Source organism: Physeter macrocephalus, chromosome 1 (assembly GCF_002837175.3).
Source record: "Physeter macrocephalus isolate SW-GA chromosome 1, ASM283717v5, whole genome shotgun sequence".
Classification (NCBI taxonomy): Eukaryota; Metazoa; Chordata; class Mammalia; order Artiodactyla; family Physeteridae; genus Physeter; species Physeter macrocephalus.
In genome coordinates this window covers 143,275,168-143,295,228 of record NC_041214.2, presented here as the reverse complement: position 1 = coordinate 143,295,228, position 20,061 = coordinate 143,275,168, and the positions used below count along the sequence as shown (strand labels likewise).

Here is a 20,061-nt window from a genome sequence, read left to right as displayed (position 1 = left end):
TGATTATTAATAAAAATCATCCAGAATGCATTCATTTTCCTCTTGTACTCACAATTAAGTATAAGAATTGTTGCAAATTTGCAGAAACTTGAAGCATCTTACACAGAAACTTCTGGAAATGACACAAATCTAACATTTCACTGCCATGTAATTAATCAGTATCACCAGGTGATGAGAACTAGTATGATGGATCTTGGGCTTGATTATGATGGGTTTTGAATGGCAATTTATGCCCTAAAATAAAGCTTCCTTCATCATCTACATTTGACAATCTAGGTTTTATGGTGCTCATGGTGTATCCTTCAGTAGCTCAAAAAAACCCCTTTTATGATAGATGCTGTGATGTACCCACTCCAGAACTGAGACATGTTCTAGCTGCTGCAATTACTGATTGCTGAGAGTTTTCAGCTGAGCCTCTCTCCAGGAATTCCTTGTGTATAAAGAGTCACTTCACCCAAATTTCTGCCCCCTCTTCTGGGTCAGCCCATATCCAATGACGGTTAATATTGGGATCTAAGGCCCTGGCCCCTTTGCCTCTATTCGGAACACCCTAGAACCATCTCAGCTCCTCCACATCCCATGGGATCAACTGAGGCCTTTGTTGGAACCACATTAAAGTTCAACTTCACTGTCTGCCCAATCCTACTTCATTCTCCCAGAGCTATTGATCCCAAGAGCACTCCCCAATAAACCTCCTGCCACAAACCTCTGCTTCAAAATCTGTTTTCTGGGAACGTGACCTGCAACGATTGTTTTAACAAAATTAGTCTCCATATCGTCTGGGGCACATATTTCCTGCCTTCTGCAGACCACGCTGGCCTCATCCTCTGCTTTCCCACGATGAACAGTATTTGTATTCTGTGATAAACTGGCGGTGTCTCTGGCAAGCACATTTTCTCAGGTCAATATAATTATGAAAATTTCTTCAGTCAAGCACTGTCACTGAAGGACTTTATTATAAACTCAACACAAGAGTCAATCCCATAACATCATCTAAGAAATTCCTAAAATTTCATGTTGAAAAAGATAGTACAGTCTGCAAAATAAACAGCAATAACTTTACTGGACTATTGGCTCAACCTGTGAAATGCAAATCTCTTAAGAGTGGCCAATAATTCAATGGAAAATTATGATTTCAATGATAATAACAACTCATAAACCACTGATCTCAGGTAAAATAGGGAGAATATTCTGCTAGAATATGTTGATTTCCCTCCAATTCTTCAGGAGTATACATGCAACTCTTCAGAGCTCTCCATTTTGTTTGCTCAAGATTAAGACATTTTCATTCTAATAAATGGAGAGAGATGACATCAAAGCAAGGTGTGCTCCACAGCCCAGAGCTCTGTTCAATTACCAACCAATACCAGAGTGTCTTCTTTATATACACTGAACTTGTGCAGCTCTTTTCTCAACAGAAATAGACTTTTATAACCAGAAAAAAAAAGTTCTGTTGGACAACAGCTTCAAAACAGGCACACACACACACACACACACACACACACACACACACACACACACAAGAAATAGCATCTCTCTAACAACAAAACCTTTTGTTTTTACAAATCTACTCTAGTCTTAGAGCACCCTAATGGCAACTATGAGACCTTAGAGGGACCTATACATTTGGGGCCTACGTGAACCTAAACAATCTTCCAAAGCATCTAAAATCTGAACCTAAGACTAAGATTAATAAATTATTATTGTATTCACCAGCCAAGCTTCCTAGAATCTGTAACTTTTCACTCACTGATTATTTTTTATTGATTTAACATTATATTTAGAGATATCTTTATGTGATCTCTGTATTTCTTTAGAGGTTTATCTCTGTTCAAAAAAGAGAAGATATTTAAACCCAAATTTGTACTGATTTGCTCTTGTTTTACTTACAGCCAACTGTATTTTCCAAAGATGGCTGTAGCAATATCTCCCGTCTTTCTTGCTTTTCTTACAATATGATCATGTCATCTCTCACATGAAGCTGTAGAGTCTTTCTTTGAAACAGTTGTATCCTTGTGACTGCTTTATCCAAGAGTATGAAAGAAGTGACACAATGTGAATTTCAAGGCTGGATCATAAATTGCATGTACTTCAGCCTTGGTCTCTTGGGGTTTGCTCTTGAAACCCAGCTGCCACGCTATAAGGAAACCCAAGCAACCTGAGCAAGGGCATCCCTTCATCAGGGAAAATTCTTTCTGAAGGCCAGAACTGGGTTAGGATCTCCCTTATATACTTTCATAGTACTGTGTATTTTTCCCATAGATCCAATAAAACAATAGTAATTAATTATTTGAATATTTATTCATTTCAGTCAACTTCTTCCACTAGAATTTAATTTCAGGAAGACTGCAACTGAGTCTGTCTTATTCTTATCTCCCTTATGTCTAGAATGCCTGCAGTGTAACAGACAGTCAACACATGTTGACTGAATTTAAAAAGGAAAAAAACTGCCAAGCAATTGGCAGTACCTCACACGTCTGGTACTTGTGACCTTAAGGATAAGGTACAGCTCTTTCAAAGGATCTGAAAGCTTACAAAGGGACCATGACTATGGAGAGATTTATATGTATTGCATGTTTTCCCAGATCACAGTTATCTGGCTCCACACCCCTCGTTTTCGGCAGAAGCACCTTCCCTTTGCAGCCCTCTCACAAGGCTTGGAGTCCTCATCAGGATGTTTGAGACGTGCCTGTGGAACAGATCCTCTCATTTACCCAGAGATGCCTCCATGTTTGTCCCTTCTTGCTCAAAACCACTACAGTGATACAGTCACAGGTGCAAGTTAGTCATAGGCGTTGGTGCTACTGACATTTTGAACTGGATAATTATTTGTTTTGGAGGGGAGGTGGGGACTGCCCTGAGTATTGTGGGATGTATAGCAATATCCCTGGCCTCCACCCACCAGACAGCAGTAGCAACACTCCCTCACCCTCCCACCACATCCCCCCACATTGTGTTAACTAAAAAATGTCTCTGGACATTGCCAGATGTCCCCGGCAGGAAAAAACTGCCACTAGTTGAGAATCACTGGTCACAGAGAAAACACAGAAAAGCTGCCAGGCAGCCATCAAGCCTCCGTCTAAGGAGCACAGTGCTGTCCATGTGGACACCAAGGGTGTCAGTGCCCACACAGTGTGGCTCGTGGCCTTCCCAGCTTCCCCTTACAGCCAAGTCCAGGCAGGTCTGGCCTGATGCTACATGGCCTCATTTTGTTCTATGTTGGGTCCATGTACCTACTGACCCTCAATAGCCAAGTACTCTTCACCCTCCTCTAAGGCTATACTCTGCAATAAAAGCCTCAAAGCAATGCTTTTGTGCATTAAATACCTTTTGGAGGTTTTAGACAGTTCTTTTATACATATTCTTTTTTATTGTAATCCCTCTTCATAGGGTCTGGGATGAGGCCAATTGGCCCATCCAGAGTACAAGTGATAGACACATGCTGCTCTTAGGATCCCCACTACCCACAAAAGCCTCCTTCAGGACTCAAGATATACCCAAATATATAGGAATCCAAGGGTGAGCATGGCTTAGATTCAGCCTGAGACCTTTACTGCAATCATGTATGAAACAAGTAGCGCTCATAGCAGGACAGAGCAGTAAATAACTATATTGAGCTTCTGTTCACATTTCTTTTCCCAAATCTTGCTGGAAACATTGGTTAAAAACCATTAGCTAACATTTCTCACAGGGATACCAGGCAAGTAAGTGTCATGAAATGAGTGTCTCTCCACATTCCTTAAAGTAGCCCAGGCTTCTCCAACGGTCATAATCCAAATGGCATTCCCTCAAAGTCAGTTCCACATTTCAACGCGGTAAAATTGATGTTGTTTCCCAAGCCCCAGGTAGTAGAGATTCAATAGCTCACACGCCTTTCTGCTTTCCTGCTGGTCTGTTTATAGAGTAGGCAGCCTGCTTACAAATTATTGAAACAGAAAAGCCAGATAATGATGTGTTTTGAGAACAGCCTCAGAAACATTGCCTGTGCTCAACTCCCTCTTGTGTTTGAGGGATGCCTATATCATCTGGCCGTGAGAGTTCTGGTTTAATGGGGGTGACGCAGTTAAGGCCCAGCCCTCACATAGCTCTATTTAAAAAATAGGGATTCCTGTGCAGAAGACAGATACTCCCAGGAAACATGTGGTGGTCACTGTCTGATTTTAAAGCTCATGATTGCAAATAGCCTCACCTAGGATTCAAAAGTTAGAATGAGGAGAATCTATCTTCCTTCTCAGTATTGCTCCGGAGATGAATTTAAGGATGTCTTCCAAAGACTAATTGAATCACCACCCCTTGCTTCAGTTGCTCTGTGGAATGTTTTAAAATTATTTTATGTTGCTTAAAAGTTCAGATAACTCTTTACCTTCTGTGCAGTGATCTGACGTTGGAAATCATTTTTCGGCAACAAGAATATTGAGAGTGAGATTTGAGGGTATTTTCCACCACGGCAAGATAGGTATATGTGTCGCTCTTATTGCATCCATGAAGAGGAAGGCTCTAGAATCTCAAATAGGACATGAATATTCAGGTTATTTACGAGGAAACAGAACTCATCATTTACACAGATGCCAATGACTCTGACCTGCCTACCCTGTATAATAGGGAACCTGTTGGTGACATATTTGGGCTGCAGAGCATGTGCTCTGGAGGATGATACAGCTGAGCAAAGCAAAGCCCCAAGTAAGGAGAGCACCCTATTCCTTCCCAAAGGGGACAAGTGAATGAGGAGTCACAGGTCACCAGCCAATAGTGTTTAACGATTACCTGTATGATAAACAGTATTGGGCTCATCTACTTCAAGCAAGAAAAAAATGTTCTTTCACCTTAACCAATTACTTCTATCAGCCAGTTAAAGCCCCAATCCAATGGAAAACGATTTCAGGCAATTGTGTTCTTTGATTCATAAGAAGAAAAAAAAAACAGACTATTAAAAATAAAACTTCATGAGAGACCATGACCTTAGCATGATTTTGAAGGGAAAACAAAACCATGAAATATCAAAATTGCATAGCCAATCTGCAAAGCAGATTCCAAGTCAGCTCAACTAAAGCTTTCATTTGGGGTGAAGCTGAGCAGCTTCTCTGTCTTATCTATTAGACTTTCCACGTGCTTGACAGTGGATATCAGGTTTTGTTGTTTTTTTTTTTTTTCGGGTACGGGGCCTCTCACTGTGTGGCCTCTCCCGTTGCGGAGCACAGGCTCCGGACACGCAGGCTCAGCGGCCGTGGCTCACGGGCCCAGCCGCTCCGCGGCCTGTGTGATCTTCCCGGACCGGGGCACGAACCCGTGTCCCCTGCATCGGCAGGCGGACTCTCAACCACTGCGCCACCAGGGAAGCCCTGGATATCAGTTTTTGTTTCAAGACCCTCTAGAACAAGAATTGCTGAAATTTTTCCACATAGACTCTTTCCTGAGAACCAAAGCAGGTAAGTGTCATTAGGAATAAAAGGAAAAGATGTAATGCAGAAGCCATGGTATTTGAAATTACTAACCATGCTTGGGGTAGCATTTGGGGTAGATTTCTGAGCTCTTCTGCTTCTATGTATATTGTCAGCTAACTGCAGGAAAGTCAATGTGGTGGAACAAATGAAGTAAAAATGGCAGAGAAAGGAAATTAAATAAGCATATTCTGAGATGCTCTCAGGAACAACAGAAGCTGTGCCAAGTAACAAGCATAAACACGATGTTAAGCTAAATGTAGCTAAAACTGTCAAAACTTTTAAATATTTATTTACATGTCCAATTTTACCATTGCTGTGACCGCTGTCGTCGGAATGTCTTTGTTGCTACATTGGAAATATCTAGCCTGTCAACAGAAAATTGATATGCAAGAGAATAAAATGTGTTCAAATTCTAGTGTTCAGACGTGTCCATTCTAGTTCATATTGTGCAGTCTCAGGAGGACGTTAGTATATGGACTGCGGTTCGGCTACAGCGTAGTAGCGCTCTGTCCAGATCCTCTTTTGAGGGTGGCCCACCCAACTCCCAGTGGCTGAGGGCTCACAGCTGCATCCCACACTGGGAATTGCCTCTGTCACAGGAACTGCTTTGCCCGAGGTCACATCTCCTGGAGAAGGTGGTCCCACAGCTAATGACGAGATGCTATGGGGACTGAAGGCCAAGCTCCCTTTCCTCTATTTAGGAGAACCTGAAGGACCATCCCAGCTCTAAAATTCCCCTTGGGATTAGCTGAAGCCTCCCTTGCAACTGTATTGGAGGTCAGCTTCTTGGTCTTCTCAATCTTATCACCCTGACTTCCTTACCAGTGTATTTCCCAAGAACACTCCTCAACAAACCTTCTACTGCTGTCTGCAGCTCCTTATCTCAGAATCTTTCCAAGGAACCTAGTTTAAGTGGGTTGATGCCAGGAGTGGTTCCAGGAAGAAGACACTAAATTGGGATTTGGGAGCTGGATCACCTGCCAGCTGGCTGGCAATGAGGACAGTAGGTAGCGGAAGGTAGTAAATAGTATCTGGCATGCTATAGCAGTGCAATTGTTCAAACTTTCACTCGTACAGTGGATGTGATAGCACTGGAAGGCAAAGCACTAGCCAATGCAGTGTATCTAGTGTTTGAGAGAGAGGAGGAAAAAGGCAACTATAAGAATAGAAGTGGGTGGCTGTTGAGGTCCATTCATTCATAAAAAGAAGCAATGACTATCTAAGGGTGATTTCAGCACCGATTCAAAGCAGAAGTGAATGTACCTATGGCTCTGCAGGAGCTGGTTAAAACATACGACCAGAAACTTGGAAAGTACAGCTGTGAATATGGATTCTAAAAGAATGTTGGATCAAGGGATAAAGGAGAGGGATGTGAAGTTGGATTAGGAAGAGTTTATTAATCCTCTTTCAGAATACAGATTTAATAATCTGGCAAGGACCCTGGAAAACAATGCTTCTACACAGCTAGGCTGGCTCTTGGAAACTGAGACAAAGCAATAGCCCACACTCGGTGAAGTAGAAATGCCAGAACTGATATAACAGTGGGTAGGATAAGGAATCAAAGTACTCAAAAAGGTGGGCATGGTAAAGCTGATATACTACATAAAGCCTACTATTTTCTGCAAGTAGGCACACAGAAGACTCCCTTTGCTGATGCAGTAAGAATGCACTGGTGAGAAAGTTTTCAGCGTTACCGGGAAGCTCAGTAGCGGCCATATTCTGAAGAGCAGGGCCAGGAATGGCAACCTAATTTGCAGGGCCTGGTGCAAAATGAAAATGTGGAGTCCCTTGCTTAAAAAGAATTTCAAGCCTGCAACAGCAGAGCATGAAACAAAGTGTGGGACCCTTCCAAGTGTAGGGCTGTGTGCAACTGCACAGGACACACGTTCACGAAGCCGGGTCATGAATAGGGTTAATGGGAAAACTTGTTCTTAACAGAACCGGGCTCCCTCATGGCAATGGAGATGACAGAATCCTGAAATAACACAGACCACGTGGCAGCACCTAACCCTGGGACGCAAGTGAGCACAATTATCACAATAAGAAGCAAGGTTGGAATAACAGCCAGGAAGCCTGGCTCTCAGAGAACAAAGGAAATGTTCCTAAGGGCAAAATGGGTAGCAGATGAGAGTCGTTCTGAACTTACATAATCAAGATGATCAGGAAGCTGAGAGCAGCCATCTCAATAAAAACTGGGTATCTCTTGCTCAATTTCCAGACATGAGCCTGTTCTCAGACCCTACAACCCACTGACTATAGAAAGACCAGTTACCCTTTGAAGAAAGAGTCTGAAACACCATAGTAAGTATATTTAGTAGTAAGTTCCCAAGTCCTTCTTCCAAGGGGCTAATGCCATTTACTTAAGTAACCGTGAATTGAGGACAAAGGAATGCCCAGACCTTTCAAGAACTGAAAGATTCTAAATTGGATTGATACCCAGGGACCCAACGCATCGCCATGGTCCCCTTGTTGGGGCACATAAAGACCAGTAATGAATGAAGTCCTAGCCTAGTTCCCTCTCATCGTTCATTCACTCGGTCCGTGAACCCATCCAGTGGTCATTTCTACCAGACTCCAAATATATCACATTGGTTCCTTAATATGTGGTGTAAGCTATCATAGTGGAGAAGGCCAAGTGAAAGGTCTGGAACTGCTCCCTCCTTGACCAAGATAGTAAATCAAAACAAAAGCACAGTGGTGGGGAGGCATTGCCACCTTCACAGTTTAAAGAAGGCAGGGATGGTGGTCTCCGTGAGTTCTTAATTTAATCACTAGTCAGGCTTCTCAAACACCAAATTAATTATGGTGGAGGATAACAAGCTGCTACTGAATTAAACAAGCATGAGCCCAACGGCAGCTGCTGTGCTCGATAGGATACCTTTGCTATCACAGGTTCACACACAGGGTATGCTACCTTTCATCTGACAATTTTGCATTCTTTTCTCTCCCTAACGTGAAGAGGATCAGAAGCATTTTGTATTCACATAGAACAGAAAATGGTAGACATCTATGGTAGACATCTAACAATAATATACATCCTCTCACTCTTGTTATAATGTGGTCTGAAGAGGCCTGGACTGTCTTTTTGCACAACATCACATTGGTCCACTATATAAATGACATTATATTAATCAAACCAGATGAACAGGAAGTGGCACATACAGTGGAGCCCGTGGTTAAGACACGTGACAGAATATAGAACATAAATCCTATGGCAGTCTCAGGAGGCCACCATATCAATGATGTGTCCAGGAGTCCAGGAGCCGGGGGTTTGCCAGAACATCGCTTCTGAAGTTAAGGGCAAATTATTGCTCAGTGAACCTCCTAAGACAGAGGCATGTTGCCTTATAAACGTTTTCAGGTTCTAGAGGCAGCACATTTCCTCATTTGGGAATACTATTTTGATCTATTTGGCGGCTGACAAGGAAGGCTGGTAGCTTTCAGAGAAGCCAAGAGCAGGTCCAGTCTGTGATCATTCAGCCCTGTCTCTTGGGTCATATAACCTGGCAGACCCTATGGTCCCAGAGGCCTGTGTGGTGGAAAAGAAACCATGTGGAGTTTATGACTGTTTCAAATAGCAGAATCACAATGTAGACCCACAGCATTCTAGAGCAAGCCATGCAGTCTCCAGTAAAGAACTACACACCATTCAAAAAGCAGCTTCTAGGATTGCCCTTTTATTATCTGACTGTGGGACCCCAAGTGATCATGTGGCTGGAGCATCAAGACCTGGGTTCTGTCACATCCACTAAGGTAAAAGGTTGGGCAGGGGGAATTCCCTGGTGGTCCAGTGGTTAGGAATCCACGCTTTCACTGCCGAGGGTGTGGGTTCTATCCCTGGTCGGGGAACTAAGATCCTGCAAGTCAAGCAATGCGGCCAAAAAAAAATTTTTCATAAAAAAAATAGTTTTTTGGGCTTCCCTGGTGGCGCAGTGGTTGGGAGTCCACCTGCCGATGCAGGGGACACAGGTTCGTGCCCTGGTCCGGGAAGATCCCACATGCCACGGAGCGGCTGGGCCCGTGAGCCATGGCCGCTGAGCCTGCGCGTCCGGAGCCTGTGCTCCGCAACGGGAGAGGCCACAACAGTGAGAGGCCCGCGTACAGCAAAAAAAAAAAAAAAAGTTTTTGAATTAAAAAAAATAAAGGTTGAGCAGGTCCAGCAGTCCACTGTAAAATGGATTAGATGCACACTCAGCCAGCAAACACAAGTAAGCTGCCTAATCACGTGACCTAGACTATTATGTAATCCACAATTGTCGCTTCATCACCTCTCCCTCAGCTCATACCTTTGGCCACATGGAAGGGTCCTTTATGACCAGCTGACAGAGGAGGAAAAAGGCCAAGCTTGTTTCTCGGATGGGTTAACTCAGTAAGCAGGTGCCAGGCTTAACACCGTTTCATGTGATCTCACTCAGTCCTCATGGTTAGACTGAAAAAACACTTCATTAGGTCAGAAAGTTTGTCTGTCTTGTTCACCATTTAATCACCAGGGCCCAGTACAGTGTCTATATGGTAAGTATTCTTTCAACAAATATTTATTGATCCCATAGTATATGCCTAGGGCTACAGCAATAAACACAACAGAATTTACTGAGATATCATAGACTCAATAAATATTTGTTGAAGAATGAAAGAAAAATAACCTTTTATCATCTGGGGTCCCATCAGGAATCAGAATCCAATTCAAATGGCTAAAAAGTCTTTCTCAAGATATGGTCAGAGACCGGAAATAGTGACAAGACGTTACCACCCCTAGGCCTCAAGACACGAGAGGTGGGGATGGTATGAGAGGGTTAGATTTGGAAATAGGAAGCCAGGACCATTCAGCAGAACAGTAGCCGAGGGACTCAGCTATTACATAAAATACGGCCCACAGCAGGATGAGAGCCAGGAAGAAACAGCTCACCTCTCTCTTCCTTCACCCTCTGATCTCCACTGGTGCCTCTCTTTGGTAACAAATGGAAGCCAACCAACTGGTATGGAAACCTTGATAATGTGGTCTGCAGGCATCTCCTTCCCAAAGAATTGACCAGAGCAGAGAAGATGAAACAATGGATGTGGGAGTAGGGGTAGAGGGCAGATGGAGAAAAGAGAATAAGCACTTTGGGAAAGGTATCCTTTTCTCCATTTTAACAGATGAGAAAACTGAAGCTATCCCTGATCATACAAGTAAAATTGCAGAGACACTATTCAAACCCAGGGCAAATGATTCCAGAGTCATCACTTTTAACCAGTACCTTATTTTGACTCTAGACATTCTGATTTCTGGAGAACCAGAAATTGCATAGATTGCATAAATTATATTTTATATTCCCACAAGCACCTGCAAATTAGTCTCAGTAAATGTTAGCTGATAAGGTGACAATACCCTAATAACACACCTGGAAATTTGATCATAGAAAGTCTTGTAATGGACAACTCATTTCAAAGGGGAGTATGCATCAGGTCTGAGGATTGCTGACCCTCACAAAGGACAGTATTTGCAATATTGGCCCTACTGATAAGCTGGTGTGAAATAACAATGGAAAGTATCATACTTCCTACCCCTCCTCTGTGCATCTGGGCTTTATGCTCCTTGGCAGGGGGACATGAAGACTTCCCAGCAGATATGCAGCATGGTGGTTTTACGTGAATCCATTTCCAGGTCCTCAACTTCCACGTGTATCCTTTCTACAATAAATTTGCTCAATAATGTGCCTGCAGGCTGCTAGTTTTCCTTTTCTGCCTCTCATCTCAAAATCACTGTTCTCTCACTTTACAAAAGAAAGGCATACCTCTCACTCATCCTGAGACCTACCATGATATCTTGCCCCGAAGCTTACTAGCCAACCTGACACCAAGCAAAAGAACACTGGGAGACCATATTGCTCTTGAAGGTCAGTCTTTAAAGTACAAATTACGAAATACTCATGGCAAGGCTTCCTGCTTTAGCTAGCTAGCTAACTAGTTTTTTGAGTATCGAATTATTTATTTAATCATCCTAGAATTTGTATTCTAAAATGAGGTGGCTGTCACCAGGTTGCATGGTAACAAATGTATTTGAATGAAAAACAGTCAGATTTTTCTAATGAAAACTAAGTCTGACTTGGCTGAATGATTTGACAATAAGAACTGGCTTTGTTAATTAGATGATGTGGCAGCATGTACCATAAGCTGGATAAGTTAAATCTACAGGTTCACAGCTTTGATTAAAATACATTAAAAACCCTTATGCAACATACAATATGTTAGAAACTACATCCTTTGTAACTAAACTTATGACATGTGGACTTAATAATATGGGGGGTACACACCTTTTAAAAATTATTTTAGGAAGTACAAGAGCAAACAGTTGGAGGATACTATCCTAGATCTTATAGTAGAACACAATTTAAATCTAGAAGGGATATGGCCTATTTGGTACAACTTTATTTATAGAGAAGCAAACAAACACAGAGAAATTAAACAACCTGCAACCAATTTGTGACAGAGCTGAGATTAGATCCTGAGTCTCCTGGTCCCTAAAGAATAATTCCACTAGATACCCTTCTCTCCTAGGATTCTGCCCTCTATCCCACCCACACCGAGCCATGAAGGAGCCCCCCTCGTGCAGAAAGCAGACATTAGTTAAATAAATGAACAATTCTCTTCAGAATAGAAGTGCCAAAGTAGGTAGAATCTTCTTTATTGCTTATCCTTAATGGCCTTTAACTGTGACACCAGTGGGAAGAAGTGGGATACGCAATCCTTGGAGTCTGAAGAATTAACATGAGTTACAAAAATATCTTGATGGGACACAGGTTATTTCACAGTCCCGAGCCAGCCACTGAACTGGAAGATCAATTTCCCCCAGCCTCACACAGTGATCACATCTGTCTTCTGAAATGTGTTCCTTGAGCTCACCCAGCTCCTCTTACTCCACTGCCAGACTTCAGCCTGACACCTGGTTGCTTCTCAAAGTGTCTTTCTTTCAGATTTAATTAGCATGATGCTCTAGGGGAGCCCCTCACAGAGGTACAATAGCCTGTGTCCCTAAGCACATTTGGTCATGATTTTGCCTCACAGGCGATGAAATTATATCCCCCGTTGATTCAGTCATAAATTCCCTATGACATAGTTCATGTTCTCTACTTTATTTTCCTGGTTTGGGTTTTTTGTTCTGTTTTCTTGCTATTCCAGAGAATTTCTATTTTTCTGTTCAGCTTAACTGAAGATGTTTACCTGCTTTAAGTTCAGAGGAATGAGGGCATATAAATGATCTCTGAAGGCAGGCAAGGGAAGACATTTGGGTTTGTAAGATTCCACTGGCTTTCATTTGCAATGACTAACAATGCTAACTAGACTAAAATCCGAAAACTGTATATTAATAGTGAAGGAATCGTCCATATTAATTGGGCATACAATTACAGTGGAACATTTAATAAGCAAAGTATAAGGGCCAAGAGATCTCACAATAAAAATCATTGAAAGAAGTTCAGTGACCATTGATTTTGAATGGATGGCATTAATTTATGAGCAATCGATACTCTTTTAATTGGAATTTTGCTGTCTTTGGGTACATACAGAGCAAAGTCTATTAAAGCAAATGATAAGTCCTCTTTGTTTTAGAGCTTACGGCAGGGAATTGGAGATGAGATCTTGGATTAGGATATTTATAACACTCACTAGTATCATTTGGCTATGAAATAAAATCAAAGAAGCAGCTCTGTTTACACCAGAGATTCTGAATCTAAAGAAGTATTCTCTCTCCTTCTGTGTATACAAATGCTGTCACCAATCACCCCCATCCTGCTTCCTTACTATCCACTATTTCAGAGAAAGCAAGGCCATGTACTTTACAGAAAGATTGTTTTTTTTTCTTGCTAGGGAGATTAGATACTAGAAAAACCTATAGGAGCTTCCCTGGTGGCGCAGTGGCTGGGGATCCGCCTGCCGATGCAGGGGACACGGACTCGTGCCCCAGTCCGGGAAGATCCCACACGCCGCGGAGCTGCTGGGCCCGTGAGCCACAGCTGCTGAGCCTGCGCGTCCGGAGCCTGTGCTCTGCAACGGAAGAGGCCACAACAGCGAGAGGCCCGCGTACCGCAAAAAAAAAAAAAAAAAAAAAAAAAAAAAAATACTATAGACAAGAGTGAGAGCTCCAGATTTCCTTCAGACGCCATTACTTATCAATTATCACACGTGACTTCTCTGAGATTTGGTTGAATCACCTAAGAAATAAAGATAATACTATTTACTTTCTCGGGTGGTAAGGATTAAGTTAGAAGCACTATACAATGTAAGTCAGTATGATGGCCTCTGCTAATGGACTCTTCTGGGTGAAGATTTCACTTGCTAGCCGCAAATGCTCACTCGCTTTTCAAAACAAAACGTCCCCAAAGGGCTTCCCTGGTGGCACAGTGGTTGAGAATCTGCCTGCCAATGCAGGGGACACGGGTTCGAGCCCTGGTCCGGGAAGATCCCACATGCCGCGGAGCAACTGGGCCCGTGAGCCACAATTACTGAGCCTGCGCGTCTGGAGCCTGCGCTCCGCAACAAGAGAGGCCGCGATAGTGAGAGGCCCGCGCACCGCGATCAAGAGTGGACCCCACGTGCCACAGCTAGAGAAAGCCCTCGCACAGAAACGAAGACCCAACACAGCCATAAATAAATAAATTAAAAAATAAATAAATAAAAATTTTTTTAAAAAGCCCCCCAAATTCTAGGAGACCAGGTAGTTCCATGGACAGTACATCACGATCACATCCACATCACATTTTTCCTTGCCTTTCTACACCTTCAAAATTCATGTGATTCCACAGGACATTTCCAGAAAAAGCCAAGTGCCCTCTGAGCTTGACCCAAGCCTGCTGAACAATGCCAAACCCTCTTCCAACTTCAGACAGTCTGAAGAAAAGGAGGGATGCGGCCCTCAAAATGAAGGAGGGGAGTGAGGGAAGATGGTGGAGGGGCTGTCTGTCCTGAATGGCCTGATTCTAAGCAAATCAGTCCTGAGTGGACATTTCAAACATAATCTCTCCCTTTTCAGGACTAACATTCAATGGAGAAACGTGTGAGAGGAAAAGCCTCTTAAAAGGATAAGTTGTAGCAAAGTTCCGAAAGCCTTGAGATGTGGGAGAGAAGTGTCAGAAGAAGATACTTGGAGCATGTTATACCCAAATGCATCATCTGTTCTGACGGGCAAATTTCATGAGGAGACAAACCTTGATGATTCTCCTCCCGTTTTTCAAAAACTGCTTCCTTAACAACCTCTAAGTGGTGCAGTCTGCAGGTGTGCAGGTGTGCTCTTTGCTGGCCCCTCCCTCTCCATGAGGCTAATTTATTCAGATGGGTGGTGCAGGTGGAGAGTGAGGAAGTGAGAAAAGTTGCGGGCAGCACATCTCCGCTGTCCCCAACAATGAGTCCCTGGCACATTTTCCCCTTATGCTCAGCTCTTGTCATGAATACATTTTCCATCTTGTAAATGTTACAGAGGGGGTTAGATTATTTGCTTGGGGGGGGGCATTTGTTTCATTTCTTTGATAGTAAGTAGGATAGCAAAACAATGCCAATTCACTATAGGGTGTTGACATATTCTACAAATATCATAGAAGAGCTGGCAACATAATGGGCATATCTTGCACAGTAAGAGTTCTGTATATTTTAATTGTGCTAGTGGAAGGGAATTAAAGAGGAAGGTTAAAAATAAACAAAAACTACATTAAAAGTGTTATTGAGGGAATTCCCTGGCGGTCCAGTGATCAGGACTCCACGCTTTGACTGCCAAGGGCCCGGGTTCGATCCCTGGTCAGGGAATTAAGATCCCACAAGCAGCAAGGCGAGGCCAGAAAAAAGAAAGTGTTGTTGAGATGACTGTATAGGACGTGGAGCACACACGCGCACACACACAGACACACACACAATAAGTTTAGCGAATATTAGATCACAGTCTAAATGGGAAAGAATTTGAAAAAGAATAGATACATGTATATGTATAACTGAATCACTCTGCTGTACACCTGATTAACATTGTTAATCAACTATACTCCAATATCAAATAAAAAGTTAAAAAAAGGGACCCTATCCTGAAAATCTACCACATTAGCAGATGAAAAGATAGCGCTCTGAGCTATTTTAATAAATATTTATGTAATATGGCTATGCCAGGCCAAAAGAGGTTAAGACAACAGAAAGTCTACCTTTAGGCATGGGGGCTGTGAAATACTACAGGCAGAAGCGACTTCCATTTTCCTGTACGTTTTGCCCCAATACTAGAAGATCTACCTCTCCACTGACCTATGTGCTTCTATTTTAAGCTCTAATCTATCTCCACTGCCTTGACCCAGAGGTGATTTGGAAGTCAAACCAGAATATCCCACAGAAATGTATCAGCCCTTGAATTTTTTAAAGAGCTTGCTGTTTGTCTCAAATGGTAACTCCTTTCTTAAAAGGACAAATGCTAGATTGATGTTGCTTTCCTGAGAAATTAAAATAAGTTATATCTTTGGTCCAAATCCCATTTCGTCTCCCCATTATGGCTCACTTAGTCAACAGACATTTATTTACTACTCCAGACCCAGATGGTGACATAGGAGGCTCCTGAATTTCCCTCCTCCCACGTATGCACCAAATGTACAGCTACACACACAAAGCAAATCCCTCTGAGAGATTCAGGCACTAGCCAAGTGACTGCTACACATCAGACAACTGAGAAAGTACATCGAGGGACTTCCCTGGTGGCACAGTGGTTAAGAATCCATCTGCCAATGCAGGGGATACGGGTTCGAGCCCTGGTCCGGGAAGATCCTACATGCCGCGGAGCAACTAAGTCCACGCGCCACAACTACTGAGCCTGCGCTCTAGAGCCCGCACGCCACAACTACTGAGCCCACGTGCCGCAGCTACTGAAGCCCGCATGCCTAGAGCCCGCGCTCCGCAATAAGAGAAGCCACCGCAATGAGAAACCCGCGCACCGCAACGAAGAGTAGCCCCCGCTCGCCGCAACTAGAGAAAGCCTGCGCGCAGCAACAAAGACCCAACACAGCCAAAAATAAATAATGAATAAATAAATTTAAAAAAAAAAAGAAAGAAAATACATCGAAACAGGTAGGAAAGGCTGAGACACACTCTTGCCATAAATTCACCTGGCACAGCAACATACAATTGGGAGGGATCCCAAACTCTCAGCTTCTCCTGAGGAGAAAAGGGTTTGGACCCCATATCTAGATCTCCAACTTTTAAGCCTCCCACAGAGGGATGACGCCCAAGTCCCCTACCTCTGATAGCCAGTGAGGTTTTGTTCAACCAAGTCCCACAGGACTGTAGCAAACCAAGAAAGGGTTGTTAACAGGACACAGGAGAACTCACCGCAGCGCAGAGAGAAAAGACAAAAAGGCCCACCCCCACCCCCCGACCTTCCCCAAGAAGGGTTTGACTGCATACTTTACAAACCACTGCCTGAGAGTCTAGCTTCTAATTAGTAGGCATCTGGGTGATGACTGCGATCCTCCCCAGAGACTGAACGGGCTGGTGGGCACTTCCCCTCTCTCCGCTCCGGTTTGCCCCAACAATAAAACCAAGTGTCCAGTATCTCCCTGGAAGATGCTTGTCCACATACCTAGTGCTCCGAGTCTTATAGCAGCCACCTGAGGGCCTGGCCTCCAAACATCCCAGGTGATAGCCAACAGAACTCGCATGCACAAGTCCCACAGACTACAGCAAACAAGGAAGCAGTTCTTAAACAGGTGCTGGAGTAACCAAGTGCACACACACACACACACACACACACACACACACACACACACACACACACACACACACACACACACACACCCTGCAGCTCGACACCTGGACTCAGTGCAAAGGGAGCAGGCAAAAGTGCCCATAGCTCAGTTTCTCCCGGAAGGAGACTGACTGCTTACTTTCCCAGTTACTGCCTGAGGGTCCAGCCTCTAATCAGCCTGCACCATCAGGGAAACGCAAATCACAACCACAATAAGGTATCACCTCACACCTGTTAGGATCTCTGTTATCAAAAAGACAAGAATTAACAAGTGTTGGTGAGGACTTGGAGAAAGTGGAACCCTTGAGCAGTGTTGGTGGGAATGTAAGTTGGTGCAGGCACTGTAGACAACAGCATGGAGGTTTCTCACCAAACTAAAAAGAGAACTACCATATGATCCAGGAATCCCACTCCCGGGTATACAGGCAGATCTCGTTTCACTGCCCTTCTCTTTATTATGCTTCACAGATACTGTGTTTTTCACAAATTGAAGGTGTGTGGCAACCCTGCATCCAGCAAGTCTATTGGCGCTATTTTTCCAACAGCACTTGCTCACTTCGTGTCTCTGGGTCACATTTTGGTAATTCTTTCAATATTTCAAACTTTTTCGTTATTATTTTATTTGTTATAGTGATCTGTGATCAGCGATCTTTGCTGTTATTACTACGACTTGCTGAAGGCTCAGATGATGGTTAGCATTTTTTAGTAATAAAGTATTTTTTAATTAAGGTATATACATTTTTTTAGACACAATGCTATTGTACACTTAACAGACTACAGTACAGTGTAAACATAACTTTTACATACACTGGGAAACCAAAAAATTCATATGACTCTCTTTATTGTGATATTCACTTTATTTTGGAGGTCTAGAACCAAACCCACAATATTTTCCAGATATTTCTGTACATGCAAAGGAAACAAAATCACTATCTCAAAGAGCTGGCTGTTTTCCCATGTTCATTGTGGCATTATTCACAAGAGCTAAGGTATGGAAACAACCTAAGCATCCTTCCGCAGATGAATAGATAAAGAAAATGTGACAGATACAGACACAATGGAATACTATTTGGCCTAAAAAAAGAAAGAATTCCTGCCATTTGAGACAACATGAATGAACCTGGAGGGCATTATGCTAAGTGAAATAAGCCAGACAGGGAAAGACAAAGAATACATGTTGTCACTTGTATTTGTAATCTACAGAAAAAAAAAAAAAAAAAGTTTAACTCATAGAAACAGAGAGTAGAATGGTCGTTGCCAGGGGCTGGGATGTGAAGGAAATAAGGAGAGGCTGGTAAAAGGCTATCAAAGTTATATGGTAAGGTCTGAGTGTATACACCATGGTGACTATCGTTGATAATACTGTACTGTATAACTGAAATGAGCTAAGAGAGTAAAACTTAGGTATTTAAGTGTTCTCACACACCAAAAAAGGTAAGAATGCAAGGTGATGGACGTGTTAATTAACTTGATGGTGGGAATCCTTTCACACTCTATATGTTTATGTTGCTTTCCAAATTTAGGAGCTTCCCTCTCCTCCCCACCAGTACACAGAGGGTAAGGAGAGACCAAAGAAAGAGGTAGACCACTCCAAGATTAGTATGTGGCAGTTTTAATAAGCAAGGTATTGAGGACACGGGGAGGGGGAAGGGTAAGCTGGGACGAAGTGAGAGAGTGGCATTAACATATATACACTACCAAATGTAAAATAGATAGCTAGTGGGAAGCAGCCTCACAGCACAGGGAGATCAGCTCGGTGCTTTGTGACCACCTAGAGGGGTGGGATAGGGAGGGTGGGAGGGAGGGAGATGCAAGAGGGAGGGGATATGGGGACATATGTATACATATAGTTGATTCACTTTGTTATACAGCAGAAACTAACACAACATTGTAAAGCAATTCTACTCCAATAAAGATGTTTAAAAAAAAAAAAAAAAGCACCGAGCCTGAACCAAGATGGTGGAGTAGCAGGACGTGCTCTCACTCCCTCTTGCGAGAACACCAGAATCACAGCTAGCTGCTGGACAGTCATCGACAGGAAGACACAGGAACTCACCAAAAAAGATACCCCGCATCCAAAGACAAAGGATAAGCCACAATGAGACGGTAGGAGGGGCGCAATCACAGTAAAATCAAATCACATAACTGGTGGGTGGGTGACTCACAGACTGGAGAACACTTATACCACAGAAGTCCATCCACTGGAGCGAAGGTTCTGAGCCCCACGTCAGGCTTCCCAACCTGGGGGCCCGGCAATGGGAGGAGGAATTCCTAGAGAATCAGACTTTGAAGCCTAGTGGGAATTGATTGCAGGACTTCGACAGGACTGGGGGTAACAGAGACTCAACTCTTGGAGGGCACACACAAATTAGTGTGTGCATCGGGACCCAGGGAAGGAACAGTCACCCCAGGGGAGACTGAACCAGACCTACCTGCTAGTGTTGGAGGGTCGCCTGCAGAAGCAGTCTGGGGTGGGGGGGCTGTGGCTCACCGTGGGGACAAGGACACTGGCAGCAGAAGTTCTGTGAAGTACTCCTTGGCATGAGCCCTCCCAGAGTCTGTCATTAGCCCTACCAAAGAGCCCAGGTAGGCTCAAGTGTTGGGTTGCCTCAGGCCAAACAACCAACAGGGAGGGAACCCAGCCCCACCCATCAGTAGTCAAGTGGATTGAAGTTTTACTGAGCACTGCCCACCAGAGCAACAGTCAGCTCTACCCACCACCAGTCCCTCCCATCAGGAAACTTGCACAAGCCTCTTAGATAGCCTCATCCACCAGAGGGCAGACAGCAGAAGCAAGAAGAACTACAATCCTGCAGCCTGTGGAACAGAAACCACATTCACAGAAAGATAGACAAGATGAAAAGGCAGAGGGCTATGTAC

The 20,061-nt window shown here is 43.5% G+C and overlaps 1 protein-coding gene across 5 annotated transcripts in view; it reads right to left on the bottom strand.

Moving 5' to 3' along the window:
• The window catches only part of LOC114486964 (SCAN domain-containing protein 3-like), a 332,132-nt gene that overhangs the window by 219,581 nt on the left and 92,490 nt on the right, over positions 1-20,061 (bottom strand). Inside the window, exon 3 of one of the 5 annotated variants that reach the window (XM_055086238.1) lies at positions 4,364-4,504. The exons of 3 other annotated variants lie outside the window; for them this stretch is intronic. The gene's annotated coding sequence lies outside the window, so the exon portion shown is untranslated. The remainder of the gene's footprint in view (positions 1-4,363; positions 4,505-20,061) is intronic. One more of the 5 variants, XM_055086244.1, reaches the window with a different exon arrangement.